General features: G+C 45.8%; 1 long non-coding RNA gene across 1 annotated transcript; it reads right to left on the bottom strand.

Annotated features, from left to right (window-relative positions):
- Positions 1 to 1187: 1187 nt before the first annotated feature.
- LOC131826377 (uncharacterized) lies at positions 1188 to 9314 on the bottom strand. Its single transcript, XR_009351557.1, has 3 exons — positions 9198 to 9314; positions 8625 to 8714; positions 1188 to 4504 (listed from the first exon to the last, which is right to left on the bottom strand). It is a non-coding gene; the product is annotated as an uncharacterized LOC131826377 (long non-coding RNA).
- Positions 9315 to 21066: the final 11752 nt, after the last annotated feature.

Genomic DNA, 21066 nt, shown 5'->3' on the forward strand with positions numbered 1-21066 from the left:
GGCATTGTAGTGTGACCCATTTTTATCATGGCCAGACTCTGACTGTGGGCAATTTTCCCTTAATTTTGAATACTAACCCAAAGGAAAAGAACAAGTCATTTGTTCTTATGATCACACAATAGGTATGAAACCATATGCTATGTTTTTCAGTTGCCAAGATTCTTAATTATGTTCTTTATGTGCTGCATAATGATGAGTATCTATTACGTTCAGGATCACTAGGTGGGTGTCGTCGTCTTTTATCAAGTACCAACAACTGCTAACATTTACTGAGTGATTCCTTCTTGCCAGACCCCCTGCCCCGCATTTTCCCCACGTCCTATCACTCAATCTTCCCAACAACACCAGGAGGTAAGTACTATTACTATCTTGATTTTGCAGATGAAGTAACTGCAGCTCGGGGGGTTCTGTAAACTGCCAAGACTACAGGCTGCAGCACAGCGCAGGTGGAGGACAGATGTGAACCCAGCGAGTCCCCAGCAGAGCCTGTGAGCTCAGGGGGGTTGTGGCTTCCATGCATCATTTGACCGTAAGTAAGAGGTCACCAAAGATAAACTGCAGTACAAAACAAAACAAAACGCCACTAGAAAAGATGGCTACTTGCAGGCAGTGGCTTATAGAGTAGTAAGATTTGAGGATGCCTGGGTGGCTCAGTCGTTTTAAGTATCCAACTCTCGGTTTCGACTCAGGTCTCGATCTCAGGGTGGAAGCATGGAGCCCCACGTCAGGCTGCACGCCCAGCGGGGTGTCTGCTTTTGATTATTTGTCTCTCTGTCTCTCTCTCAAATAAATAAATCTTTTTAAAAAATAGTAGGATTTTGGGACGCCTGGGTGGCTCAGTTGGTTAAGCGGCTGCCTTCGGCTCAGGTCATGATCCCAGCGTCCTGGGATCGAGTCCCACATCGGGCTCCTTGCTCCGCAGGGAGCCTGCTTCTCCCTCTGCCTCTTCCTTCCACTCTGTCTGCCTGTGCTCGCTCTCATTCACTCTCTCTCTGACAAATAAATAAATAAAATCTTTAAAAAAAAAAAAAAATAGTAGGATTTTATGGAGGGCATGTATTGCATGGAGCACTGGGTGTGGTGCATAAACAATGAATTCTGTTACACTGAAAAGAAATTAAATTTTTTTAAAATTGATTTTAATAAAAAAAAGTGTTACACACAAAAAATAGTAGAATTTTGACAAGATTTGCATTAGAAGCAGATGGAACAGTAATCATATTTTTTTTCAGTTGTATTAAAATACACGGAATGTAAAATTTACCACGTAAACCATTTTTAAGTGTATGGTTCAGTGGTACTACGTAAGTTCACATTGTTGGGCAACTATCACCACCATCCATCTCCAGAACTCTCTTCGTCTTGCAAAACTGAAACTCTGCCTCCATTAAACAATAATACCCCCACTTCCTCCTGCCCCAGCTCTGGCAGCCACCATTCTGCTTTCTGTGTCTGTGAACTCTACCATCTAGATATTTCATATAGGAGGAATCATACAATATTTGTCCTTTTGTGGCTCATTTATTTCCCACAGCAAAATGTCCTCGAAGCATCAATATACTCAAGTCCGTATAACCAGAATTTTTCTTCCCTCTTAAGACTAAATACCCACTGTTTATGCATATCCACATTTTGTTTATCTGTTCATCCATCCATGAACACTTGGGTTGTTCCCACCTTTTGGCTATTGTAAATAATGCTTCTGTGGACATGGATATACATAGCATCCATTTGAGACCCTGCTTCCTTTTGGTACCTGCCCAGAAGCAGAATGGCTGGATCCCGTGGTAATTCTAGTTTAATTTCTCGAGGACTCATTATACCATTTTATACAACAGCTGCATGACTTCATATTCCCACCAACAGTGCACAATGGTTCTAATTCTTCACCTTCTCACCAACACTTGTTATTTGCTCTTTTTTGATAGAAGCTATCCTCCTGGGTGTGAGGTGGTGTGTCATGTTGGTTTTGATATGTACTCCCCTAATGATTAGTGATGTTGAGTATCTTGTTAGCCATTAAGAATTATAATCTTGATATCCTTAATGCACATCAATAATGGAAACACTGACTAGACACTTGTTCTCCAGCAGGGCCGTTTTGAGGATGAAATGAGAAAGGAGACATGGAAAAACCAACATGGCTGCTGGCAAAGAGCAGACAGGCAATAGTTGGTAATTCTGTCTGTTATCAATTGACATTATGGTGCTACATACCAAATCACCTGAATTCAGACACTTAAAACAACAACCCATTTATTACTGCTCATGAACTTACAGTTATGGTCTAGATGGCTCACTCATGCAGCTACAGTCCACTGCACACTGGATAGGCAACTCTACGGATTTTGGCTGAGCTCTTCCACGTGTTTGCAGTTGGACTGGCTCTAAATTGGTCTAAGCTTGCAGAGCTGGGATGACTCAGCTGTTTACATGTCTCTCACCTCCCTGCAGCCAATTAGCCCAGGTCTGGCCTTGGAGTAATGCCAGGAGCCCAGCGAACACATGCAAGCATGCCTCTAAGTTTCTGCCCATGTCAAGTTGCCGTTGTCCCATTGGCCAAACTCATGTGATAGGCACAATCCAATATGAGACCCAGAGAGGCATGAGAACAATTGAGGCCATTAACACAGCCAATCCACCACGTTCTCCAGGCACCAGAAAGGGTGTGACCAGTGTAGGTAGCACTCTGTCAAAGTGACCTTGAACCACCATGACTATAGTCTACAACCTTGGGTCAGCCTTTCTTCTTCTCTGTTTTCAGAGATCATATGCAACCTGCTTATGCTGGCAACTGCAGATTCAAAAAGAAAGTGAGCTTAGAAACAAGGCCAGTGAGGACGCTTGGGTGGCTTGGTCCATTGAGTGTCTGACTCTTGATTTTGACTCAGGTCATGGTCTCAGGGCCATGAGATCAAGCCCCACATGGGGCTCTACACTGGGCATGGAGTCTCCTTAAGGTTCTCTCTCTCCCTCTCCCACTACCCCTAATTCCCCCTCCCTCTCTCTCTCTCTTAAAAAAAAAAAAAAAAAACACTTTAAGAAATAAGCTCAGTATTCTTGATAAGAGCAAGAATTCTGGAGCCAGATATCATGGGTTCAACTCCCAGCTCTAATATTTATCAACTGTGCGATCCTGGACAAGCACTTAACCTCCCTGTGCCTTAATGACATCAATGAAGAAGAGATAAACATGTTATATTAGGGTTGTGGTGGAAATTGTAAAAGCTAATATAATAAAGCACTCAGAGCAGAGCCTGGGACCTTGTAAATATCGTCTAAGTATTGGCCACATTATTCTGTTTTTAAGGTACTTGATGCAAACCAATGTAAAGATTACAGTCATTCCCAAAGAATATTCAAGTAAGGAGAAACCCTAGACCCTGATACTTGTGGACATCAACGCATTTTCTTTATGCACCTCAAAATTCTTATGCATGCCAGACATGCAGGAAAATGCACAATGAAAAGACTTCCTGCAGAACATGCAGCTCATTAAATGTTATATGGAGAAGAACAAGAAGGAGCAAGAAACGATATCATTTTCCAGGAAATTCCCTTTAGAACTGTAAACCTTGTGTAATAATCCTATTTTACTGAGGTTCTTTCTTCCTTTTGGAACTTATCATGGGGACTTACTAGCAATTCTCGTGCTTCTTTCATATTTACAGGGAATGCATTCCTGAAAACAGAAATGTTATAATGTTTGTAACAGAGCCCATGAGCACCTCAACTTTACGACTCTAGGTGGGAATCCTGGCTTTTTCCCCTTGTAGCCAGGACAAGTAGTCAGCCTTCAGCAGGACAGAGGGTGCCCTTGGTGGCAGGGAGCCTGAGTCCAGTGTTGGCTCCACCACTTACTACCTGGATCTCCGTTTCCCTGATGCCATTAGCAAACCCTGCTCCACAAGATGCAAGGGAGGACAGAGAGGGAAAGGATGCAAAAGGGCGAAACTGTCCTTGAAATTAAGCACAGTGTGTCCATGAGGGTCCCGTCAGGAGACAGGAGCTCCCCGGCCCCTTTAACAGAGAGAAGTTGACATAAAGAATCGCTGACCAAGTGTGGGAGACCTGGAAAATAAAACAAGACACTGAAATCACAGGAACCACACCAGCAAGAACAACTACTGGCCAGAGCTGGGGAACAAAGAGAGGCTGGGATTACTAAGATAAGGTCACTCCCAGGAGGGGCCCCGTGGGGCTGCCACACAAGCGTCTGAGGAAAGGGCTGCAGCTGGCTAGCACTGGGGTCTTTGTTGGGGAGAGGGTGATGCTGATCCTGGAGTGTGGAACTCCTGCCACCTAGAACCCAGGCAGGTCCTTTCACCACACTGAATGCCCTGGGCTCCCTGGGCCACAATTTCATCTGTAAAATGGGACTGCTAGCCTTTGTCACTAGAGTACGCATCTCCGGCTGTAGAGTTTTCTGAGTGTGTGATCCTTGCAAAGACTTCACTGGGCTTCCAGCATCTTCTTCTGGAAAGGGGTATTTCCCAGGGTTCTCCTTTAAGAGAGAGACAAACAGACACATTAATGCGTTTCCTGGAAGCTGAGCTTGGCTTGAAGGTATCCACAGGCTCCTCACATCTCAGGATCAGTGACAGATCCTATGATTTCCAGGTGGGGATGGCATCCCAGGGATCATCCCGCAGCCCTGGGTGTGCCTGCCAGGCACTGTGAGGGACTGACACCCAAGGGCGTCCTGTTCTCACAGCTGGACACCTGAGCCCACCTGCTCAGCGAGCCCACACTACCTTTTTACCCGCTCTCCACCACAAACCTTGCTCACGCCATCCAGCCGCTGACCTCCTGCCTCCTCGAGCTCACCAAGCTCTCACCACCACCCTCTTGAGCGCTTGGCACAGACCTCCTTCCCTCTGTTTAGATTGCCTTTTGCAGACCTTTGCTCACCTGGCGTGTGATACAGAGCTTAGCTCAGATTTCTTTCTCGGAGAGATACCCAACATGGACTTCCACATCTGTCCAGATACTCTGCCCTTGACCTTGCTCCGTCTTCTTCCCAGTATGTATCCCTGTTTCCAAATTACTTGTTGACTCGTTTACTTCCCATTTTCCCCAACTAGAATTAAGATTTTTTAAAAAAGATTTTATTTATTTATTTGACAGAGAGAAATCACAAGTAGGCAGAGAGGCAGGCAGAGAAAGAGCGGGAAGCAGGCTCCGCGCCAAGCAGAGAGCCCGATGCGGGACTCTGATCACAGGACCCTGAGATCATGACCTGAGCTGAAGGCAGGGACCTTTTTTTTTTTTTTTTTAAGATTTTATTTATTTATTTGACAGACAGAGATCACAAGTAGGCAGAGAGGCAGTCAGAGAGAGAAGGGAAGAAGCAGGCTCCCTGCCAAGCAGAGAGCCCTATGCGGGGCTCGATCCCAGAACCCTGAGATCATGGCCTGAGCCGAAGGCAGAGGCTTTAACCCACTGAGCCACCCAGGTGCCCCTGAAGGCAGAGACTTAACCTACTGAGCCACCAGGCGCCCTAGAATTAAGATCTTGAAGGCAGCAGCCTTTTCTGTCCTGGTCACAGTGGCAGCCCATACCCAGCACAGTTTCTGTGCCATAACAGGTGCTCGAGAACTGGTTGTGGAATGAATAGATAAATAAAATATTTTAAACTCTGGAGCCTGGCCTCTGAATGCCTGAGCACATTTAGCAAGACACTGAGTACACACATGGCACTTAATAAATTCCTGATGGAAGTATTCCTTCCAGCAACTCTCCCCTGGGAACCTGGCAGCTCTGTGGATGGCTTCATCAAATCAACCATTCACTGGGGGGAGGAATGGAACAAAGTGACCCAATCTGAGGTCAGAGGAGACATCTAATCTCTCACACCTGAGCTCCAACCCATCACCTGGAGGGTTTGTTAAGACAGAAATTACTGGACCAACCCACCTCGAGGGTTCTGATTCAGTTAAGTCTGGGGTGGGGCTGGAGAACTGGCATTTCTAAACACGTCCACAGGCATGCTGGTGCTGCTGGCCAGGCATTCCACATGGAGACCACAGCTCACCAGGTAATTATAGGGACAGTCATCCCTACACATGATTGTTGCAAAGATCAAAAGCAATTTTTAGGAACGTGCTTAGCGCCATGTCTGAAAGGCAAGGCGTGTTCCATGTTTATCTGCTCTTCTTGTACCTGCACTGCTCACCTGGAAAACCTGAGCAGCCTCTCAGGGGCCTCGCTGCCTCCTCTCTCTTCTGTGCGATTGATTCCCCTGGCACTTCAAGAGACAAAGTCCTTAAATACTAATCCAATACCACTGCTCTTTTCAAACACCCCAATGCTTCCCTGACACCTGCTGACTTGAATCCAAAGGGAAGCCGTGAACGGTAAGGCTATTACCAACTTACTCCGACATTTTATCCAGACTCCTCTTCTCATCTCCTGCATAAGCCTCCCAAATCAAACCTTCATTTGCTGGGGGAGGCCAGATGTGGTATTCTCTACTGGGAACGTGGAGTGAGGAGTTCACGTGGCACAGCGGGGCGGAAGGGTAGGTTGTGTGGTGGGGGGTGGGGAGGGTGGGAGTCAAAATCTGGGTCTCTCACTTTCCAACTGCGTACCTGGGGCAGGTCGCTTCATAGTGCTGTCCTCAGTCACGACAGGAGAAGAGCAGTCCTCTCCTCAGTGGGCGGTTGACGGAAGGCATCTATGGGAAGCACTGAGAACAGCACTTGGCATGGTGATGACTCAGTGAAGCACCGCTCTGCTGACCAAGAGCCACTAGTGGTGGGAAAGATAAAAAGGACCCCCCGATCTTGTCTGCAAAGGTGCAGGAGACACCAGAGCTGGGGCAGGAGGGGAGGACAGGTAAAACCCCGTCTCAGGGTGTAGTCCTTAGTAGACTTCTCTTTCCAGGTCTCTCTTCCCCACTAGTTTGTCATCCCCTTGCAGACAGGAACTGTCTTATTCACACCACAGAAAGAAAGAAGAGCTATCCTAGACGACGGGGGGTCCCTTGTTCTTTGGCTCTAGAGAACGGGGACATCAACAGGGCGGTTGTTACCGGGCAGGAAACTAAGAAGCACCATCTCCAGCAAGCCTGTCCCAAGATTGGGTGGCCTTGCCTTCAAGGGTCCCCTGAAGACATGTGTCGGGGCCCTGAGGTGCGTTTGGCTCTGTTCTCTGCCAGACCTTCTCCCTCATACCTGCCCTCCCAGTTTTTAGCTCTTTTACCAGCTACTAAGATAATCTTCTCCCTCACTGTAAGTATGTGATAAAAATGATACAAAAATCAGTACAAAGCAACAAGCAATGTTGGTACAGCATATAAGGCTTGCAAATTGCTAAAGCTTCCCGTAGAAGGTCAGGCAGATGTGGGAGGCCTGAGCGGTGGCACCTGAGGTTTGCGCACAGAAGCGGCAGCCCGTCTGTCGGGAAAGTGCCTCAGCATTCCCTGCAGGGACAGTCGGATGCCACATTGGTAGGCACTGGAGGGCTTCTCTGGGCCCTTCCAGGAAAAATATTCTGGGTACCAAAGACTAAATCGGGCTTTCCTATTCCGGCACTTGATGTCTGCACAGAAGGGGAGAGAAGGCTGGGAAGCAGCCATCCCGGGTCAGAGGGCGCCCAGACCTGCTGCTCGGTGCTCACTGAACATTGCCCTGCTTGAGCCTGGCTGACCTCCTCCCGGGACGCACTCCTCAGGCCAGCCGCACAGAAATGCCAGGTATGCGATCTCTTAATTGGAGACTTGGCAGAGACTGAGGACGATTCGTTGGCCCCACTGCCCAAGCCTACATGTAGGCAGACGGGGGAGACAAGAGTCCCCAGCCAGAGCAAAGGATGCCAATTTCCACTTGGCAAAGTAGCAGACATTTTAGAGAGGATTACAGGGCAATTCTAACCAGCTGTCACAAGGGCTGAGTGTTGTTCTAACCCGTTGCCCCTGTGTGAACCCTCCTCTCCAGCCAGGCCAGTCTGCCCTGTCCTCTGAACACGCTGTGCTTACTTCTCCTGGCACCCCCGGCACACCCTGTGCCCTCCCTGAGATTATTTCACTCGCTCACTGCCCACCCACATCCCCCTGCCCTCCAAGGCCCAGCTGAGGGCTTTCAGAATCATCCCTAGACCCCTAGATCTGAGGCTTTTAGAACCGCCGGAACCCAGGCTGGTTAGTAGTGGAAAGTAAGGACCCCATCAGCCATTTACTAAGCTCTTGCTGTGTGCCAAGACCACAGTAAACATTGTATATACATTGTGCCCATTCTCAAAACAATCCTGCAAGGAAAGAAGGTGTCCCGACTTTAAAGATAAGGAAACCGAGACTTCTCACTACTTGCTAAGCTCCTGCATAACAGAAAAAGCCCGGACCTTCCTCGTTCCAAACCCATATGCTTTCTGTGCAGAAATCAAATGCAACTATTTTTCATTTTATTTCAATGCCAGTATAGTTAACATATAACACACGGTGTTATAGGAGTTTCAGGTGTACCATAAAGTGATTCGACACTTGCGTGTAACGCTCAGCGCTCATAATGACAGGTGCACTCCTTCATGCCCATGACTGTCATTATTTGTCTTATGGGCTCCCCGTGCCCACATGTCTTGAGGTCAAGGACTTTATATTATAATCCCATGTCCCACAAAGTACTTACCACAGAATATGAGCAAAACTCCTTCCAGTAAATGTTCCTTTGTGCCTCTCTATTTCAAACTGGGCTTCTGCCTCTATCATCAAATGGATCCTAGGAAACAGAGTTTGGAAATTTGCTTCTTACTGAATAATCAGAGAGCTTTGAGTGAGAGGGCTGGGAAGGTCACCTGCTGCAGGTAATCAGGCTGCATCCGGGCATCCTCGTTCAAGGGGATGGTTACGACTAAGTGCCTGTGCAAATTCCCCAGTCTGGGCATTTGAACAATTTGGTGCAATAAATGAAATTTCCCCAAACTCTTATAGGTAAGGTGTCTAGATATATATTTTAAAAGCCTGTGGATAGCTGGGCGGGCGGGGGTGGGGGTCTCCATCAGTTAAGTGTCTGCCTTCAGCTCCGGTCATGATCCTGGGATCCTGGGATCCAGTCCTGTGTCAGGGTACCTGCCAAGCAGGGAGTCTGCCTCTTCTTCTGCCTGCCTCTCCCCCCACTTGTGCGCTTTCTCACTTGCTCTCTCTCTCTGATAAATAAATACAATCTTTAAAAAAATAAAATAAAAAGCATGGTATGAGGTACCTAAGTAACTTAGTTGGCTAGTGTCCAGCTCTTGATTTTTGTTCAGGTCGCGATCTCAGGGTCATGGGATTGGGCCCCATGTTGGACTCTCCCACTGAAAGTGGAGCCTGCTAGGGATTCTCTCTCTCCCTCTGCTTCTGTCCCTCTCCCTGCTTGCTCTCTCTCTCTCTCTCTCTCTCTCTCCCTCTGTCTCAAAAAATAAATAAAATCTTTAAAAAATAAAATAAAAAAGCATGTGATGTTAGAACTCCCCGGGGAGTCAGGGAATGAGAGAAAATTATTTTAGTGATGTCCTAACTGCCAGCCATCCAATTAGCCAGAGAATGTTGTCCCTCTAGTTACTCCCTGCAGCCCTGGGCCAGCCCCACCCTGTGCTGGCTCCCTAAGGAGCTCATTTGGCACTTTCATTAGGAATCTTGGAATGCTGCCCCAGGATGCACATAACCTGCCTCATTCCACACCTGACCCGCAGTGGGGCCTGTCGAGAGGCTGCATGAGGCCTCCGGAGGGAGTCTTGGGGGTGGTGCAGACGTGTGAACACGGGCCATGACAGTTCGGAGCTGACCAGGGACTGACCCTGGCCCCTGTGCCAGGGAGACCATGGAGAATGGGAGCCCGACGAGAGCCCAGAAGCTTTGCCCAGCTCAGGAACCAGTGGCTGCCCTGACTGCCTGGTTGTACTCAGCAAAAGTCAGGCCTGGAGTTGTTAACCCTTCCCAAGTGTTCAGGGAAGCCATAAATCCTTACTTTTCTTTGGAATCTACCCATTTCTAAATATGGGCAATTTATTTAAACTGCTTTAAAAACTCCCTTGGATCAACAAACCTGATCAAAGGCTGGATCCTGCCTCCAAGGAGCAGTCGATGACCATGGAAGCAAGGCCTGAGCCCAGAGAAGTGAGGCAGCTTGCCAAGGATACACAGCTTGATGGTGTGGAGACGACACAAGGCCTGGACGCCCGGTGGCCAGGCTCAGTCTAGCCCTCGCCCCGCAACATCTCAGCAGGCGCAGGCCCCTGCCAGGGTTGCTCTTACTGTGTCCCTGCATGTCCCTGCCAGGTTCATCTCTCTGACCCACAACCTCCCTCCATGTCCCAGCGGCTTCCTGGACTCACAGTCAATCTTCTGGGTCGAGCATAAAGTTCTTCCTCTTCGCTAGCTTCCTCCAAGTTCATTCCAGGAGCTTTAAAACTTGACTCATTCATGCACCTACCCATCATAGGCACCCACAATGCAGGGCATGGTGTCCAGCCCTGGGAACAGAGGTGAGCGAGATCCAGGCCCTGCTGTAAGGAATTGGGATGGTCAATTTTATGTGGCAACTTGGATCAGCCATTGTGCTCAAGTGTGTCATCAAACTCAAGTCCAGATGTTACTATGCAGGGATTTTTTAGATGTGCTTAATATTTAAACCAGTAGACTTGGAGAAAAGCAGATGACCCTCCATGATGTGGGTGGGCTTTATCCAGTCAGCTGAAGGCTTTAGGAGAAAAGACCAAGGTCCCTGTCAGATAAGAAAACTCTGCCTCCAGACTGCCCTTAGACGCAATCTACAACCATTTCCTCCTCACCTCCAACCTGCCAGGCAGTCCTGCAGAGTTTGGACTCTCCACCCTCCAAAATCACGTGAGCGAATTCCTTAAAATAACTCCCTCCCCAGTGCATAGATAGATGGATAGATAGGAAAGAGAGAGAGATACACACATACCTTTCTCTAGAGAACTGTGCCTAATACAGAAACTCATAGTCTGGTGGGAAAGAGACTGACTACAAATTCCTTTCATCATACTAAATTCACATTTGATGTGGAGGCTCAGGAAAATGAGGGAAAGGGCAATTTTTTCCCTAGACTTGCAAACAAGATTTTGTCCTATCTGTGCTATATGCATTTTTCAGAGAAAAGCATCAAAGAATTTTAGAAACCAACCCCCAGCCCCCAAAAAAGCAACGCAAAGACTACTAAATTTCCTGTTTCCAGACGGCCCTCCCAGCTCGATATTCTGCAACTCCGCGGTACATAAAGTGTTTCTGTGGGTCATTTTGCTCTCGCCAACCACAGACCTGCAAGACTTCTGGCTCTCATTCAAAATGAAGCCTCCAAGGAGAGGCACCAAATGCCCTAAGTCTGGAATCTGACTTATTTGTGGATCCAAACTCTGCCCCTGCCGTTTACCAGCTCAGTGACCCAGGACATGCGCTTCACCTCTCTGAGCCTCGATGTCCTTGACGTAAGAGGGAAACAATACCATCCCACAGGGTTGCTGTGAGGCTTTAATGAGGTGGCAAACACGACTGATCCACGTGGGGCTGAAGTCACAGAGGGGACTCAGTAAGCGTCCACTCCTTCTTACTCATACAGATGCACTCAAGGCCCAAGGAGCCACCGTCCTCAGCTTGCAGGGATGCAGCAGAAGCCAGTCATGGCCGAGCTGCTCTCCTTCCGATCACAGACACAAGGAAAGAAAGGTAACACACTTGCTCCTCTTAATTCAGAATCCTGAGACGGGACAGATCACTTCCCCTCCTCTCACTTTTCTCAGCTGTGCATCTGGGTCATTATATTGTCCTCATGGAGTTGTCATGATGCCAGGATGCAAGTGCTTTCCTGTCTCTCAAATCCGAAGACAGAGGATGGATGTTGAGCATCTGGGGTCAGAGTCACGGGGACCAGCCTTGCAGCTCTGCCTAATAATCTCCTGGTCCTCAGACCTCTGTTCTCCCCAGTAACAAATAGCGGTTGGTGAGACCATGTACCTCAAAGTTTTCAAGGATTTCATGAGCTAAGTCATACAAGGCTTGGGCTCCCTCTCTAGTAGAGGTTGCAAGCAAGTATGATTTTTTGTTATTACCCTAATTTGGGGGGGGGGGACATGGTTGCCATATTGCTGACACTATGTTCTTGCTGCAAAATTCCCCTTTGCCTAACCTCCTTTGAGCTGGCATTCTATCAGCCCCCACCAAAAAAGCCTGGCAAGTACCTTTTGGAAATGTACTTCTCACTTTACATCTTGGATCATTGAGCTGGGTCAGCAATTAGCTCTCCCCGCCCCACCCTCACCCCTGCTTTCCAGATGGGACTTCTGAGGTCCAAGAGATGAAACCACTTGCCCAGTAGGGCATGGCTGAGAAGCCAGGGGAAAGTTGTCTGCACCCCCATTGTTTCTGCTTCATCTTACTGACTGCACAGGGGTCAGAAGGTTGATATGGCAGCCAAGAATCTTGGCAAGCACTCCTTGGTTGGGGTGGAGGGGTCACAGAGTAGGAGAAAGCATGGGAATTTTATCCCAATTATGTCCTGTTTAACTTGGCCTTCCCTATAGCCTACAGTGCCAAACTGCCGGCAGAGTTCTTGCCCTTGGGTAGCCATCAGGAATTCTGACTTCTAATTTGGGCTGATTACTTTGGATAAGTTGCCTAGCCTCCCTGTTCTAATCTTCCCATTTATAAGTCTGGGATAATAATAGCTTCCTCTCTTTGGGGAACATTTCAATGGCTTTTTTTTTCTTTTCTTTTTTTTTTTTTTCCTGAACAGGGTTACATCATTTGTTCCCCTTAATTTGCTTTGTTTGGGTAGGCAGAAAATTATTTTCAGCCAGCAGCCAGTAATCACTAATCACAATAACAATTTGTAAAAAATGAACTGCCAAACGTATTTCAAGACTAGATCTCTACTTGCTAATGAAACATTCCCCTAGGAGTGGGTTTTAGCTGAGGCCCAGGCACCATGTGGCTATGGTTAGAGACTGGACTAGAATGAAAAGTGCAATGGACTGTGTGGTAGGAAGCCCCAGGTGAGGCTGCGAGAACCAGGCGAGGCCAGGAGACTCAGGTGAGGCCAGAAGACCCAGGTGAGGCCAGGAGACCCAGGTGAGGCTGAAAGACTCTGAGGAAGTCATTTTACCTGCCTGAGCCTCTGACTCTTCAACTATGAACAGAGAGAGCTGGACTAAACGACCAGTAGGGTCCTCTTCAGAGATGCTGCACTAACTCCACCTATAATAATCATTTCATAAAGTAATTCTCCCTGGTCCCTCCCAACCCTGACCCCCATTCACCTTCCAGAAAGTTACTAGCATAAACCAAATCATTTCATTCCCTTTTTGAAACTCCTCCAACAACAGAGGAAGGAATGGGGATTTCATGAAAAGGTATGATATGAAGTCATTTAAGATGATGTATAAAGAGAAGAAAAGAAGAGCTTAGTTTAGGTGAGAAAGGAGGATGCAAATTATGCATTAATGTCTCGAAAATTGAAAGTACGTAAAGCAAAGAACAGGAGGCAGTATCACAGTGTTAACAGTAGTTAATTGACTCAGCTTACTAAGTGCCAGAGCTGGGACTCAAACCCAGGCCCCTGCATGGAAAGAATAAGAGTGAGTTGTTAGAACACCATGGGTAATAAGTGTCCAGCACGGGGAAGAGTTCAAAAGACAAACAAGGATTGGAACTGTGACGTGGACCAAGAGAACCTGTATCGAGCTGTTATCACTCTTAGCTGCCATGAAACTCACCATGGATTATAATCAAATAAAGTCATTCACTTTATTCCTGTCCTTTATACATTAAGAAGGCATGTTTTGTTCATCCTTCAGAATCATCCTTTAAATATCTGTAGAAGCTAAGCAATACATCTTTGGTATCTCTAAGCAGTGCATCTTTTTATTTATTCCATTAGCTCACTATTAGATTACACAATAGTTAAATTATTTGATAGTTCAGGCAAAAATCATGTCTCTTCCTCTGGGATGGACCACTGCCTTTGAAATTACACTCTTAAGAAAGGTAGGTCATTTATCCCAGGCTTAGTATTTTAGAAATCTCAGGATGCTCCTAATAGTCCCTTCCCACTAATCACCCATGGTTTTCTGGACACAGCCCTAACTGTCACACTCACTGATGACAGACATGTCCCCTGGTCTGAGGTTCACATCCCACATAACAGAAGGCAGTAAGAGCTAGATGAGTGAAGACCCAAGAAGCAGGTACAAATCACTGGATGTATTGTTTTCTTAAATGAAAGAGTCAGCCTTAAATAAACAAAACTACCCTGTTTCATAAGATGATGGGGTGCAAGGCTATTGACACTAGAAAAGCAATTCCCCCTAAATGATGGGGGAGGAATTATTCATTCAAGTTAAGAAGTACTCCATGGGGCCACTTTCTCAAAACAGGAAAAACATCAAAGACATCAAGCAGTATTTTCATGGAGATGGCTTTGTGCTTGGAGTTGGGAGGCCAGGATTCAAACCTCAAGCTCTTTCATTTCCTCCATGGGTTTTTTGCAAGTTCCCAACCCAACTTAAGTTTTGCTATCAGGGTCCAAACAAATGTGGCTAACAGAGCTAGCACATAACTCACACTCCAGAAAACGTGAGTGGAAAACAAACTTAAATACAGAAAGAAGAAAAAAGAATACCTTTCTTATATATTATACAAAAGATACATATTATATATAAAAATACATATATATTCCAAAAATAGGACTCCTAAGAGCACCATGTTATCTATCATTGAGAACTATTAGTACGCAGGGGGACTTCAGGGCTCATGAGTCTGGAAGCTTTCAGCTTGAAGCCCAGCAACTCTAAGAGTTCCACAGATATGAGATGGATGTCTGTAGTGTTTATTTTCCCAATATCCATTGCCTCATCTCATGATAACAATATCCTGATCTCTTTTGGGAAACCACCCCTGTTTCACTTTCCATATGGTCCAGGCAGGGCTCACCTACCCCACGTTACAGTGACAGGTACATGCACAGTCCGGTACCCATCCTACTTTCTAGAGACGGCATCAGGTCTGACCAGGACTTTTAACAGAACCATGAGAAAGAGTTGTGCTCTTCCTGATGGAGCTGTTCAACAGGTGGAATGATCCATGCTGATGGACATATTTACAATCACCTGGGGAGACCCTTCCTGAAAAGAAAGGCAACAACTCAGAGAGCAGCACCGAGAGATAGAAAGAATTCAGCACCTGATGGCATTCTTTGGGTTCCCGGATCCAGCCATGCCTAAAGTTACTGCTTCTCCAAAACTTTTGAGCCCTAGAAACCATTACATTGTCTTTCGGTATATGCCACTGTGAGCTGGGTCTCTGTCATTTGGAACCAAAAGAATCCTAACCAACACAAGAGATTCCATGAATTCCTTGAAATGGTATGTAAATGTTATGCAAATATGCGTAGATATATTTTCCTAGAGTTTTTAATGAATTCCTGAACTAAAAAGATTAAAAATGACCATTCCAATCCAATGCTAACATTTTTCAGGTGAGAAACCCAAGACCCAAGTCAAAGGAGTAACTTGCCTGAGGTCACACAGAAAGCTGGTGACAGAACACAGAGCAGAATCCAGTTCTGCTGACTCTTCCTATGCTTACTCCTCCCTCCTCATCAGTGGAGCTCACCTTTGGCCACTGAGAATCACCAGGGAGTTGCTAACCATCACCATGTGCAGCTCTCCCCTAGACCAAGCAAGTCAGAATGTCCAGGGATACACATTTGAGCACTGATGTTTTTTAAAGCCCCCTGGGAAATTCTAACATGCGGTTAGGATGGGAACCCTTGCCTTGCAACATGAAAACAACAGTGAAGAAGCACACACAGCCCAATGATTCCAATATTCCTCCCATATTAAATAAGTGCCTACTAACATCAAATTAAATACCTTACTCTACCCAAACACTGTAGTAGGTGTTGAGGTACAAAAATTGAAAAAAGACATAAGACATGCCTGGAAAAACAGTTCATCTCTTGTGTAAAAAAGAGCAAGAACCATCCATCCAAAAAAGGGCCACTTTTCATCGGCAGCAAAATGGAATTCTTGGCAGTCCTACGCTCAAACTCTCCACCACCTAACTCTTGCTTTCTTAAATTAAATAAACAGTTCCTTCACAAGATACAGTCAAGTGTTTGCATCTGTTTGAGGCAGTCCCATTTAGGGAATGTACGGCATTTGAGTATATTTATGAAAAGGGCAGAATTGAAAGGTAAAGTTTTTGTGCAATCGAAGTTAAATTGCTGTCAGCATAAAATAGACTGCTGTATCAATGAGATGTTTTATGCAAGCCTCAAGGTAACCACAAAACAAAAACAAAAGATAGATCCACCGACAGTAAAGAGAAAGGAATCAAAGCATATCACTACAGAAAATCACTAATTCACAAAGGAAGGCAGCAAGAGAGGAAGAACGGAATAAGGGAACTACAAAACAGCTAGGAAACAATAAGATGGTATTAGTAAGTCCTTACACATCAATAATTACTCTAAAAGAAAATGGATTGAATTCCCCAATCAAAGGACATAGAGTGGCCGGTGGATTTTAAAAAGAAACAACTCCCCACTGTATGCTGCCTACAGATTCATTTCAACTTTAAGGACACACACAGGCTCAAAGTGAAGGGATGGAAAAAAGATAGTTCATGCAAGTGGAAATAAGAAAAAAGTGGGGTGGGGGTGCCTGTGTTGGCTCCGTTGGTTAAGCATCCAACTCTTGATTTGGGTTCAGGTCATGATCTCAGGGTCAGGAAATCAAGCCCTTTGCCAGACTCTGTACTGAATGTGCAGCCTGCTTGAGATTCTCTCTCTCTCCTTTTGCCCCTCCCCCCAACTCTCACCCTCACTCTCTCTCCTTCTCTTAAAAACAAACAAACAAAAAAGAGCCAAGTAACTTTACTTCTATCAGACAAAATAGACTTTAAGTCAAAAACAGTAACAGGAGAAAAGAACATCATTATGTAATGATAAAGGAGTCATTCATGAAGAAGATATCATAAATCATAATATATATATATATACACCCCATATTAAAGCACCCAAATATGTTAAGCAAACATAACAGATATGAAGGGAGAGATAGAACACAGTACAATAGCAGGAGTCACTGTAATACCTCACTTTCAACAATGGATAGACCATCCAGACAGAAAATCTGCAAGGAAACATTAGACTTGACCACATTTTAGACCAAGTAGACCTAACAGACATCTACAGAACATTCCATCCAACAGCAGAACACGCATTCTTCTCAAGTGCACACAAACATTTTACAAGGCACATTTCTACGTACTGGCAATATAGAGATTAAAAACAAGAATAAGACTCCTGTTCTTGAGGAGCTCCTATCAGAGGCAGAAGAAGTCGAGTCATGACTTTAGAGAAGAGCGTTAACCATTCTCAATAAAACAATTTATGTCATAGAAAGTCGTACTGGAGAAAGCATAAGAAATAACATCCTGGGAAATTTTTTATATCAAAATTGGGAAAGGTGGATGAAATGAAGGCAAGAGAGGTAGAAACTGGGGGGCAGGCATAGATAATGATGTTGACACCTTATGACTATAGCCTTCTCCAGAGGCTTGCTCTTGGACAAATTGGAGTAACCTTACTTGGAGATGCACCATAGTCAGGGACAAACAACACCCGACCCACTCAACCCAAATGCAGACACTGCATAGCCCAAGCTGGGCTATGGCACCTCCATCCGACAAGCTGAGATGGAGTGACACTTTCTAAGCCCCACTATAATGTGCACAGGGCACTAGGGTGGAGCTGCAAATGGAGTATTTCTGGGGCCCCTGAGCATCTAGATCCTCCCCCTCAATCACCCCTCTTTCCTACAGAGGTCCTGAAAGATAGATCTACCAGAAAGAGTAGCCATCTAAGAGACAAAAGTCTGACTGTTTTTCGCTGGGCCAGTGACCAGCAGTTGAATTCAGCATTCCCTGTTAAAGAGGAATTTAAAACGCAAGTTAGACCAGAAACCATTGCAGCCTCTACCTCACAAAAATCCACATCCCAATTTTGACTTCTCCCACTTGCCTCTTTCACACGTAAGGAGCAAAAATGTGGGGGCAGCACTCTGTTAAGCCTGGTTTCGTTAATACTGGATTTCTAAATGGAAGCGATAAAATTTATGAATGAAGGTGACTGCCAGCCTTTTCTCTTTGGTAGAGCAGTGCCGTCTGATACAGTAGCTATTAGCCACATGAGGATATTTAAACTTAAACTTAAATGAATTAAAATTAAAAATTCAACTCTTCAGTCACACCAGCCACCATTTCGAGTGCTCAGTAGCCACACATGACCAATGACTACCATACTGGACAATGCAGATGTAGAAGATTTCCATCTTTGCAGAAAGCCCCATTGCATAAGCTGACCATAAGGAAGCAAGAGGACAAGAAATAAAGGGTACCCTGTCTCAGAGGGTCAGGCAGGGCTGAGTTTACCCAACCAGCCTCTGGGAACAAAAAGGAAAATGGAAAAACAGACAGGAAAACTGATCTGTACTCTTCAACACACAGTGAACCCACTCATTAATGAGCCCAGCTGAGTCTGTGCTTCAGGATCCAACCCATAAACACACATCACCCCCTCACAGAGAAACAGATGTCAGGCTAGGGGCAAAGGATCCTCTCTGTTTTCATGGTATTCATAGGAGACTCCTATTAGCCAAAATAATTCATTTTTTTAATGGAGTGATTTATCACTGAGTTCACTTGCCATCCGGAAGAACTATGAATCGTAGAGAAGGATTGATTGACCTAGTTCGGGTCAGGTGCTCTCCCTTAGATCAGTCTCTCTTGGGTATTAGACGAATATGGCAGCCAAAAACGGGGGGCCATGTGATTAGAGCATGAGTGCTACTTGTGGGAGTCCCACTACAACCAGCAGACAGAAGGCAGGGGCCCTCTACACGGACCACATAACCCTCATTTCACTTCTCAGTTGGTTTAGCCAATCTTGCCTTGTTTGCTCCTGGTCTTTGAGATTTTGGAGGACAAAGATCCTGTTTCCTCCACTGTGCCCACACATACGTGTCTCACAATTGGTTCTCTCTTCTCAATAAATATTTAACTAAATGATAGTAGATGGCACTTATTGGGTCCTACCTTGGGCCCAGGACAAGCTGTGAAATCCATATGCATTAACTCATTTAAACATTATAGCAACCATACATGATGGATTTCGTTTCCCATTTTTCAGATGAAGAAACTGAGTCTCATCAAAATAAAATAATTTGCTCAAGGTCACAATCAGTAAGTGCTGGATGGGGAATTCAAGCTCCCATCTACATGTGACAAGTCAACACACTGGTACCGTTTTTGCTTTAATATGTGGGTGGGCAGAGAAGTCCTGGTGGAATCTATGGAGAGGACCAACAGAAGAGCTCACTCTACACATCCAAGGTCACACAGCTTGTCCATTGGGAGACTATAATTTGAACTGATGTCTGTCTAAGTCAAAAGTATGTCCACTCTCCAATAATTGGGATAGTGTGTGCACAGGACCAAGGAGAGCGCCTGACCATGGTCACAGCCCACTTCAGCTACTATTACTATATCCTACACCATGTTGTGAGAAGTGTCTGCCCCTGATCAACAGTCATCTGGTCCAACAGCAAAGAATCCACCCAAAGAACCACAGGACTGAAAAGAGTGGTTGTGAGGATTCTAGATGATTTCCATGCTATGAGTCCTCCTTCACAAAAGCCTGGCAGCATCCCTCTGTTTCTCAGAACAGAATCTGCTGGCGACTGGGAGATTAATCAGACTTCATTAATTCTGCAAAATAAACCATGGCATGTTTACCCTTCCTCTCAAAGGCATTATCATCAATCACCAAAATCAAAGCTCACTTGTCTGAGCAGAGGTGCAGCGGGGCCCCAGGAGCAGGTCACAACGTCAACAGCTTCCTGATGGCTTCCTTTCTTTTGGAGCCTTCCTGGGACTAGCAGGACCAGCTGAGCAGTGCTCCAGTTATCAGTAACAGTCATGAACAATAACCCAACAGCTTGGAAGGGGCTTTAGAGCTGTGTTTGCTCCAAAGAAGTAAAGACAAGCTACGTTTAGAAGAGATTAGAAATTTGAGGGGCACAGATTTGTTTTCTCAAGCCACAGCTTCTTAAGTCAAAGCCCAGATAGGCCTGAGAGATCCAGGAAGGGTCAGTAATGTGTCCAAGGTCACATAAGTCATTCACGGCAGATCGGGACCAGAACTCAGGACTCCTGAGTCTCAGTCTGCTGCTCTTTCCAAACCAATACTTCTGCCTAAGGGCTTTTGGTTGATTAGAATACACTAAAAAATATTTAGTCCTACCTAGGATGAATATATTGTCTACCTCGGTCTTGGCCAATTGATTTCCTTTGGCCATTAAGTAGAAATAGATCCGCTGCAGGGCAGGGGTGGAAGTAGGCTTGTGAAGTGAGGTATGCTCTGCATTCCAGAGAAGGACTCCCTCAGTGAGCCCCTGGATTCAAGGAAGTTGAGAGGCTCGTGGAGCAAACCCAGAGCAAGAGGGCAGCTTAGACACACCTAGTCCTGCCCATCTAATTCAGCTGGGCCCCTGCTGATACACAGACGCAGGAGGGGAGTAAATGCCTGTCTCTGAGGTCTTTGTGGCTGTGTATCATGCAACAGGAGTTGACTGATACAAGGCTCATCCTGCAAATAAATGTACGATTGCTGGGATGCAAAATGATGCACTAGAAGGACCTTAGGCTAGGGAAGAGTTTAATTTGAATCTTGGTTTGGGCATTTAGTGACTTTGGGACCTCAGGAAAATCATTAAAATTTTCTGAGACTCGATGTCCTAAACTCTAAAAGGAAGGTAATAATATTTACCCCTATAGGAGGGTGCTATGGACTGAGTCATCTCCCCCAAAAATCGTATGTTGAAGCCTTAACCTCCAGTGAGGTTAAATTTGGAGACTTGGCCCGTAAAGAAGTAATTAAGGTTAAATGAGGTTATAAAGGTGGGGCCCTGATCCTAGAGGATCAATGACTTTATAAGAAGAGATGCCAGAGCATTCTCTCTCTCTGTCCTTCCCTTTCCCCTCCCCCTGCTCCTTCCCTCTTCCCCCCACCC

Source organism: Mustela lutreola, chromosome 3, assembly GCF_030435805.1.
Source record: "Mustela lutreola isolate mMusLut2 chromosome 3, mMusLut2.pri, whole genome shotgun sequence".
Classification (NCBI taxonomy): Eukaryota; Metazoa; Chordata; class Mammalia; order Carnivora; family Mustelidae; genus Mustela; species Mustela lutreola.